Here is a 7,822-nt window from a genome sequence, read left to right on the forward strand (position 1 = left end):
AGACATAATAATATTTTCTTAAACCCGGTGTGATCTTTGGTTTTGTTGTTTTAAAAAGCCCGCTGATCTGCGTGCGCTCGGCTGCTCCCTGTCAATGGAGCGTCGACGGGGACGGATCAGCGGCGAGCACTTCCTTTTTATCTGCTCACAGCGGCGCGTCGTGTGTTCACAGCACACAGCTATCTGATCAGAGCCCGGTTTATCTCCATTCAGCACCAGTTTCTCCTCACAGCACCGGGGAGGAGCGACGGCTCAGATCCTAAGTACTGAAGAGACACTTTAAAAATACTCAGTTACATTCAAGTCTGTTTTCACAATCTGCATGACAGGATCAACAATAACAAAATTAGAACTGTTCACAATTTTTACTTATTTTTCTCATAAGTCATAATAATAATAACTAAAATCTGAATTCCTCCTTTTTTTTGGTCATAATTCAGATTTTAATTCCCAGAATTCAAAAGTTTTATGTCACAAAATCACTTTTGTTCCCAGAATTCTGCTGTAAAAAATACAAAATAAATCTGATCAGATTTCTGACTTCGAAAAAAATAAACAAATCAGAATTTCAACTTTTTTCTCAGAAACGTGACTTTTTTCCCCAGAATGCATCAGTCTGTCTGACTCACATAAACCGGCACCAGAGTCCAGTTTGTGTTTCTACAGTGAAGAACCAGGCGGTGAACAATCGGACCAGAGATCAGAACCAACAGCAAATATCACAAGTGTAACATAAATCTGTCAGCACACACACACACACACACACACACACACACACACACACACACACACCAGCCTCTGCCTGCTGTGTGTGTGTGTGTGTGTGTGTGTGTGTGTGTGTGTGTGTGTGTGTGTTGTCACTGTGTTTGCAGACTGTACAGCTAAACAAGGCCTGGTGTGTTTAAGTGTATTTTTAGCTAAGCAGGGCTCAGTGTGTATCTCATGACCACACACACACACACACACACACACACACACACACGCACACACAACAGTGCTTCGAGCATGTTGTCGTCGTCTTGTATTCTCTTCTTCTTGTATATACAAACTCTTCTACTTCAAGACAAAATAACACAAATATTTACACAACAAGATGAAACACATGAAGGAACGAGTTGATGTTTGTTATAATAATAATAAACACGTGACATCACATGTGGAGACATTAAACTGTCACATCTGTATGATCAATGCTTCATGTTTTCATCTGTTATCATGAACATGTTGATATTGTGTCACCAGATTATTATATTATATTATATTTCACCTCATTAATGTCTTTTATCTCCTCACGTTGTGTCCAGACATCATAGTTTTACTTGTGTTTTAATTTCTCCTCTGGTGGATCCTCTTGATATCTTTTGCTGATTCAACTCTTACATTATATTTGTAGTAACAGAAGCTGACACACCTGGATGAGAGACAAGATCTGATGCAGGATCAGATCGTGAATGTTTGTCGGTGTGACGAGCTGCAGCTGATGATTCAGTCGGTGAGCGACACGTTACTTCATGGTTGGATTCTGTGAAATCTCTTTATGTTGAAAACAACGTGCAAACTTTGTTCTGCGGGTTGAAACAGCAGGCGGACGCATGTGGAGCGAGCTGCCGCTGCAGGAGCAGGGGAGAGTCGATTAAAGGGCCATTTCACATAATTCTTCTGATGTCGGCATCCAGAGGAAGTAGAGAAAAGAAAGGAAGGTGGTTTCTGCTCCTATAGACGTCCTGTATGTTCTGCAGTGTAATTATAACAGTGTGAGCTTCAGTTCATTACGAACACAACAGGAGCTCCGTCACACTGCAGCAGCTCTCACACTCTGAACATTTATATTATTATATTATTATTATATTATTATTATTCCTTTAAAATCTGTTTGATTCCTTCGACTGAAGAGTTTGAGGTGAAAGTGTAAAACTCAACGCCGACATGTTGAACTGTGCAAAAACTAGTTTTTATAAGATGATTAATAATCTGATCCATAAACTTAATCTTCACTTTTTAGATCAGCAGCAGTTTAATTATTATATTATTATTTTATCATAAATGGAAACAAAAGAAACAAAATCTGAATCCAAACTATCGTCAGTGATGAAGATTTAAATTATCTGTGAAATAAATAGAAACATTTTCACATTTTAAACTGCAAATACATTATATTCACAGTCATAAATCATTTTCCAATATTATAATATGTTCATGTTTGATATATTTTATATGTAAACATGATAGTTGATGTTATACTTGATAATTATTTTCCCATCGTGACATTTTTCAGTTTGTTTCTGGTTCTTCTTCTTTATAAACGATTAATTGACTTTATATTAAATCAGAATCTTAGAAGGACGAAAGATAAAACATCTACAATAGTTATTATGAAACTTTTTTAGCATCTGATTATTAATTAACTAATTAAATTAATTAGTGCAGTTTTTAATATCTGTGGAAAATGTAAAATTTCATTTCTGGACTTTTAGAAAAGTAAAACTAAATGAATCGTTTGACAAACATTTAATTTTTCTCCATCACAGAAGTTTTAGTCGGTAAAAGAAGTTCTGAGGAAAATTTATGGACCAAAACTAGAAAGAAAACTCTCCGTGGGCAGAATCACAGACAGTTCAGACGTGATACTGTGACAGCTGCAGTTCAGTGTAGAAACACTCCGGCACAAGTTCAAGTTCTGCATTAAAAGAACCAGAACCAGAACCAGAAGTGGTTCTTCATCTGTTATTAGTTATCAGTTATTATAAACAGACTAATGTGTTCAGCACGTTTTCATTTCACTCCATTTATTCTGATTTCCCTTCATAGATCAATGAAGTCTCATCTCAACCTGCAACATGTCTTTATTTGTGGTGTTTGTTGTATTAAATACTGAATGTAGCTGAGTTAAAGGACTTAATAATAATAATAATAATAATAATAATAATAATAATAATAATAATAATGATAATAATATTTCCCTCTGTGATGGAAAGATGAAAGTTTGATGAAAAGAAGATTAATTGTCTTTACAAAGAGAACCGTCCTCAGCTGTGAACCTTCCTCCAGCATCGTGCTTCTTAATCAGTCAACAGACGGTTATTGATCGGACTCTGGATCAGTTCTGATCAGGTTGTTTGGTGACGGTTCTCTGGGTCTGATCGTCTCCGTCCTCGGCTGAAGTTCTGTCTTTCCTGACAAGCAGCCGTGTTTTCTGTGCCATCCTTTGTCTGCAGTCCACTCTCCCTTTTCTGCCTCTCTGTGGGGGAGGATGGAGGGGGGGGGGGGAGAGGGGGGAGAGAGGGGGGAGAGAGGGGGGTGATGGGTGGTGGTTTGTTGCCCTCAATATGTTGTGATGGAAGACTTGGTTCTCCAGAAGGAGCGTCCGCCTGGCCAGACAGGAACCATCATTGATCTGTTTGGCATCAGGCGTCTCCACAGCTCAGAGTGCTGATCAGGCTGCTGGTGGATCCACACACACACACACACACGCACGCACGCACGCACGCACGCACGCACGCACACACACACACACACACACACACACACACACAGAGTCGCCTGCCCAGATTGAATGTTTCTGTGGACAGAGTGTATGGACGTGATGATACAGGCAGTCCTGATATATGAAAACAGAGAGACGGAGGCTGATGGAGGCTGACGGAGGCTGATGGAGGCTGACGGAGGCTGACGGAGGCTGATGGAGGCTGATGGAGGCTGACGGAGGCTGACGGAGGCTGACGGAGGCTGATGGAGGCTGACGGAGGCAGCTGAGGTGCTCCAGTAAATGTAGAAATACTCCATTACAAGGACGGATGTAACTGAGTACATTCACTCTGATACTGACTGTGTGTGAGTGACCCTGCAGGTTGAGATGATCCTTCCTGTCCCGGCGTCTCCTCAGCGGCTCCCCGTCTGTTTTTGATTGATTTGAGGTTTTGCTGATCACTGATGACTTTTAAAGCTCAGGTGAGCTCCAGTCCAGACCGACCACCCTGCTGCTGTCAGGACCCTGAACCCAGGTACTGAGGAGACCAGCTGCAGAACCAGGACCTCTTTTTAAAACCCACGTTTCATTTTTAATCCCTCTCATGTCTTCTTATCGTCCTTCATTGATTTTATCCTCTTCAACTCTTTATTTGCATCATTTTCTTTCCTTTCCTAGGATTTTGCCTCTTTTATCTCTTCGATTCCTTCTTGACTTCTTTTGGCAGTTTCTTGTTGTGACTCGAGCTCAGACGAGGCTTCCACCTGTTGATTCTGTGATATTGTCTTCCTCAGTTTCACGTGTCTGTTAAAGCACTTTGTAAACTGATTTTAAAGGTGCTCTATAAATAAAGTTATTATATTATCATAAGATTACGCCACTGTCTGCCTGAGCTGTCACAGTTTCAGCTTCAGAGATGTTACATGAATGTGTAAATAACCAAACGACCATAAAGATGAAGGAAGAAAAAAACAAAGGGAAGATTGAATTTTCTTGAAATCTTTTCCAATCACCAAAAATACCAAAGTTGAAGCAGCTATTCAGAGTTTCACTCCCACAAACGTAGAAACACAGCACATCACGTCTCCTCTGACAGGATACCCTGCTGTCTTTAGGACCCAGCAGGCGGTTGTCCCTGTCAGTGACAGTCACCCTCTGATGACGCGCTGACCTCTGATTGGTCGAGAGACTCCCAAAGCACTTGGGAAATCCAACATGTCCGATAGGCGTCCAGCTAGCAGGATGTGAACACGGAGGAACGCTGACAGACGATCGTTACTGATCAGCTGTACAAAGATCCAGTGACAGAATGTAACTGAGTACATTTACTCAAGTACAATTTAAATACTTTTTATTTGAGTGTTTCCATTTTCTGCTTCTCCACTACGTTTCTGTGATGGATGCAGATCGTTGATCCTGACGACACTCCGCTGTTGTCAACAGAGGGAAGACCGAGCTCCATCAGAGCCGACATCTTTCTTTAAAATATCTGCAATCAGACACGAAGTCAAACTGAAACGTCTTCCTGTAATCGAGACACTCAGCAGCAGAAATCACTCACCACTTCTTGTTTGTAGTCTGGTGATGAAGTGCCGACCCGTCAAAGGTGTAGACCGCTGCTGGCCCAGTGCCAGCTGGGATTGGCTCCGCCCCCCTGCGACCCTGCACATGATAGTGTAGAAAGTTAATGGATGCTTGTGTGTTTGAAACCTTTTAAATCCCTTTGGATCGTGTTTTTAATGTTTTAAAAACAGGTGAATAGTTTACAGACCATCGTCTTCTGAAGGAAACTCAGACAGATCTCAGGTCAGTCTGATGTTTTCAGACCAAAGTGAGGCTGCAGCTCTCGGCGCTCATGTTCGAGGCTTTCAGCCGGATGAAGCTCTCCTGTTCAGACGGTCCAGACCTGCAGAGATGATGGTTGTTGGGACGGCGTTTATTGTCTCTTCCAGATCCTTCCAAGTGTCTGGAGGTTTTAGTGGAGAGCAGACAGCTTCTCCTGTGTGTTTCTCGGTTGTGTTGAATTGTTGTTGAGTTCATGTTCAAACACAGAAAAGTCAAAGAAAAGAAACTCTAAAAATACAAAAGTGGATGAGAGAGCGTGCGTCTCCTCCAGAGGTCGGCTGGTAATCCCCGCAGTTCATCTGTCGACAGTCGTCAGGATGCTAAATTATCCCCGGCAACAGAAATAACACACTTTGTGGGTCTGACAGATCTCGTTCAGACAGGAAAGGTTTGAAAAGTGTCGGAGAAATATCGACTAGTCTGTAAACCGACGAGTCGGTCGCTCAGACGTTCATGAAACTGGACGATGTTCTGAACAGCGATGGAGGAACAACATCCTGCAGACGCAAAGGAACAAAACCACGAGTCGCTCTGAAGAGGAAAAACCGCAAGACTACGAATATGGTCCAAAAGAGAACGTCACTAAACACAGTGTTTAGTGTTACCATGGTTACCTTTTAAAATAAGTTTCACTTTGATCTCTTTCAAAGCCAGAAAACGATGTATGAACATTACTTTAACAACGTTGGATTGAGAAGCATTTGCGTGCCGACCTCGCGGCGTCGTGCGACTCGTCCAGCTGGTGTTTCCATCACAGCCAATAGGAGCTTACTGACCCAGGAAAGAGTTACAGATTAAACCACTCAGACAAAAAGACAGAAGTCAAATGTTTGTGTGTGTTTTAAATCTGCCGTATGACTGTAAAATCCAGTGTAAGCTGTGTTCTGGTTTGGCCCGGCTCAGATCTGCAGGCCTGACTCTGGAGGTGCCCCTGATCCTCCCACCTGGCTCCGGCCTGCAGGACGCCTGGATTTACCAGCCATTAAGCTATCAAGAGCTTTTGTTTGAGAAATATTTCTGTGGGCCTTTTTTTCCTAATTGCCTGTCAAAATCGACTGAAGCGCCGTGTGTGAGCAGCGAGCAGAACCACGACCGCCGCTCGCGAGTCAAACCAGCTCCATTCAGGCTGGACTGGAGTTTCAAAACCTGCAGACGGAACACGGCAACATGTTCAAACGAGCGCTGAAGGCTTTACATGGAAGGAATCAAGTCGACAGCTGAGTTATTTTATTATGTTACGCTGCAGTCAGTCAGTCAGCTGAGACTAAAAACCACTTGAGTAAAACACGAGTAGCTAAAGAGACGACTTGTGCTGAAAATGGTTCATTTCATAACGATGTTTTCTGAGCCTGCTTTTATTTCACAGAACATCGAGCTGATTACAAAGACAGAAACTACAAGTTACAGAGCGTCAAACATCTGAAACTACATGCTGATTAACTCAAACACCTGAGAGCTAATGCTAGCTAACAGACGTCAGGGAGATATTCGAATGTAGCTAAAAAAATGTATTTTTATCTGGCGTCAGAGCTCATCACGCACGGCAGACGCAGCGAGACGAGACAAAGACGTAAAAGGCGTAAGAAGCCGTAAACAGACAGAGAGGGAGGCTGGAATGTGGAGAAAAGGCGTGTTAGTGTCTCGTATCTGCAGAGAGTTTCTGATTTTCTCTCTTTGTTGCTGCTCGGGACGCTTTACCAACCCAACATGTGTCTATTTGACGTCCTGGGAATGAGACTCAACAATCAACTGTCTTTGTGGTGCGTTCAGGAACAGCTGGGACAAATCCTACTGATTCTACCTTTAACTTTAATAGTCTTTGAATTCTATTAATATGACGTGAGCTTCAGTTAGCTTTGAGCACAAATGTCCTTCAGAGGGAGACTTTTTACTCTGATACTCTGAGTCCATGTCAGAGCCTGAACTCTGTTACTGTACTGGAGGAAACAAGCTGGATCAGAACTTCAGAACCTGAACGTCTCCTGCAGGACTGTTGGACTGTTGACTCCTGTAAATGTTTGTACAGATAAAGTGAAAATGTTTCTGAGCAATGTGACTAAAAACGTCCCACCTGTTTATTAACCTCGTGTGTAAGATTTCATCTGATTTCAGACAGACGGCGTCTCTCACTCCTCCATGAGTTTCTTGGTGGCGGCAGCGGAGACGACTTGACCCTCAGCACCTGAGACCAGGTGTGCTGGCCCGGCCGTCTGCAGGTACATCTATTATAGATCAGGAGCTAAACCGACGTAGCTAAATGATGTTTGACAGCAGAAGCTTAAGAAGATAAAGGACACCACATGTACATGATAGAGCTGCAGGAGCTTAAGGAATTAGCCACCTAAAGCTAAAGTAGCTAAAGGATGTTTGGTGGCTAATGCTAACACATGTGAGTGTAAAGGAGCTGTGCAGGTTTCTGCTCCACTTCACCAGAGCTGAAAGAGGAGCAGCTCACAGTATCAGTGTCACTCTGCCTGCAGCGGCTCTCTTCATCCGGCCCGCTGCTCCGAC

General features: G+C 42.8%; 1 long non-coding RNA gene across 2 annotated transcripts; it reads right to left on the reverse strand.

Moving 5' to 3' along the window:
* Window positions 1–4,261: 4,261 nt before the first annotated feature.
* On the reverse strand, window positions 4,262–6,974 carry LOC119004736. 2 transcript variants are annotated; one of them, XR_005070291.1, is made up of 3 exons: window positions 5,238–6,974; window positions 5,028–5,128; window positions 4,262–4,955 (listed from the first exon to the last, which is right to left on the reverse strand). It is a non-coding gene; the product is annotated as an uncharacterized LOC119004736 (long non-coding RNA). The 2 variants fall into 2 exon arrangements; XR_005070292.1 differs by having other exon boundaries at window positions 4,801–4,896.
* Between the last annotated feature and the right edge of the window lie 848 nt (window positions 6,975–7,822).

Source organism: Acanthopagrus latus, chromosome 16, assembly GCF_904848185.1.
Source record: "Acanthopagrus latus isolate v.2019 chromosome 16, fAcaLat1.1, whole genome shotgun sequence".
NCBI lineage: Eukaryota > Metazoa > Chordata > Actinopteri > Spariformes > Sparidae > Acanthopagrus > Acanthopagrus latus.